At 36.4% G+C, this 2,233-nt stretch overlaps 1 long non-coding RNA gene across 2 annotated transcripts in view; it reads left to right on the top strand.

The window, feature by feature from the left end:
• Positions 1–2,227, top strand: part of LOC117282714 — a 4,599-nt gene extending 2,372 nt beyond the window's left edge. Inside the window, exons 2-3 of one of the 2 annotated variants that reach the window (XR_004513559.1) lie at positions 173–482; positions 1,517–2,227. This is a non-coding gene — a long non-coding RNA (uncharacterized LOC117282714). Of the gene's footprint in view, positions 1–161; positions 483–1,516 lie in introns of both variants that reach the window. The other variant, XR_004513558.1, reaches the window with a different exon arrangement.
• Positions 2,228–2,233: the final 6 nt, after the last annotated feature.

The raw sequence follows: 2,233 nt of genomic DNA, 5'->3' as shown, positions 1-2,233 counted from the left end.
TAGCACACAGCTAAGGGCCTTAATACATGGATGGCATTTTGCAGTTGAAATGGACTGCATACGCAGTCGACTTGCACTCGTGTCTCAGTGGTTCGGCCGACACCATGGAAAGTTTAGTAAACACCTCGCATGATCATATTTTTCCTGATTGATGGCTGCAGTTCATTTTCAGTTGATCCTCACTGAGACGCAGACTGCTCAGGTGCGGTTGTTCCTGCTACATGGACTGCATGACCTTGACTTCACTGTGTCTGATGTCTTCATCCTAATTAATCAGCTGTAGGAGCTACAAGATGGATGTTGAATGCAGTTTTGTTGATACAGATGCATTTATTAGTGAACTAAAGAAGTGCCCATGCATCTGGAACTACAAGAGTGAGCCATACAGTAATCGAATTGAATGGAACAGTGCATGGGCAGCAGTTTGTTAAAAGTTTTGAGTGAATTTCACTGTAAAGAGCAACAAGGAGAAAAATGAAAAGGTAAGCATTTTCATAGTTTGTATTTGATTTTGTGTACTATATAACATTGGTATGTATTACAGTTCTATCTCTCATTTCTTTCGATGTAATCACATTGCCACTCCAGTTTTCCTTCATCACTCACAGAGTAGTCAGAAAATGTATCTCGGAATAGAATTTAATAATCATCCTGCCTGGTTACTCATATTTCAGTGGCAATATTCATCTTGGAACCCTCCCATGGACAGAGTGTTTTCAAACTTAGAGCCATCTCTTTCTTGCACAAAAGTGTATAGAATGAAGCTTGCTTTCACAATGTCTATGACAAAATCAGCTGAAATATTAAGCGGTCTATGAAAGATATGCCATTTATTTGCCAGTATACCAAAAGAACATTCGATATATCTCCTAGTTTGTGACAGCTGATAGTTAAAAATGTCTTTTTTACTATAAGATTTTTTTCCTCCATAAGGATGCATCACATTTACAGAGAGACTGAAAGCTTCATGTGGTAAAAAGTTTCCATTGTTTGCAGTTTGTGCAGGTGGTGGAATATGCAGTGTCTCTCACAGAAATCTTTCATATAAAGTACTGTCTTCAAAAATTGTTGAGTCAGAATTCCTTCCATATGAACCTGTGTCCACAAATGTAAATTTATAATTTGTGTCGCATGGCTAATAGCACTACTGAAAAATAACTCTTACAAAAGTGAACCACTGTGTCTCAGTTTAATAATTCTGATGTGTTTACTGTCGATAGCGCCAGTGCAGGTAGGGAAATTAGCATGCTTCTGAAACCCATTTGCAATATTCGCCCAGTTCTCTTCCGTCAACTCTGCCATACATATATCTTTTAGATTAATTCAAATTTGCATGCAAACATCCTTTACAGTTAGTCTTATTGTAGAAGCTCCAATTCTCTAGCAATACTGAAGCTCCACAAATTAACATCTGGTAGCAAAATACCTGAAACAAATGTGGAATTTTGATATTATTATGTCAAACATGTGAAACGTGTTAAACATCAATACTTTATTCTTATGCTTTCTGTTACAGCAGTAACGTTCCAGAAGAGGCGGAAATCCTTGCGAGATGGTTTCAACAGATATTTAAATAAAATAAAAAACAGAAAAGCAAATCGACAGCATCTCACATCAGGCAGTACATCTGTTTTCATCAGGTTTCATTTTTAACACCTTCAGCTAAAGAAAAGGCTGATACTGTTAGGAGTTTGGATAAAGAATTGCTTGAAGTTTTCGAGGAAAGTCAGGAGGCATCATCAATGAATGAAGAGCATGCAAAGCATAAATGCAAGTTAACTATATCAGCAGAGGATGCTCTAATAGAAAAATTATTGAAACATGTGAATAAAAACTTAACCTACTCACAAATTGTGAAAGATAACACCAAGCAGAATGTTGATAAATTATTTCTTATGTCACTGAATGGTGATTTCAAGAAAATTTCAGATGAATACCAATTCGATGCCAAATCTGAAATAATTGGCATAATAAAAAAATACAAGATTTTGTCTACACATTGCCAGCAATATTACATGCAACCTCAACAAAATTACACAGGCTACAATATTGTGAGGTTTAGCTGAGGCTATCATGAAACACCTCCTAAATCAAGGCATATTGAAAATTTTCAAGGTTTTTCTAACGTTTGTTGTTATATCACCTCCTGCGACCGAAAACCACATGTCTCTGAGATCCCCCACATCAGCTACTAACAGCACTTCACAGAATACTATTTTTAGTAGCATTTTTG

This window comes from Cryptotermes secundus, unplaced genomic scaffold (assembly GCF_002891405.2).
Source record: "Cryptotermes secundus unplaced genomic scaffold, Csec_1.0 scaffold2244, whole genome shotgun sequence".
In the NCBI taxonomy this organism is placed as follows: domain Eukaryota; kingdom Metazoa; phylum Arthropoda; class Insecta; order Blattodea; family Kalotermitidae; genus Cryptotermes; species Cryptotermes secundus.
Note: the sequence above shows the minus strand (reverse complement) of the source record. Positions and strands in the feature narration are given on the sequence as shown.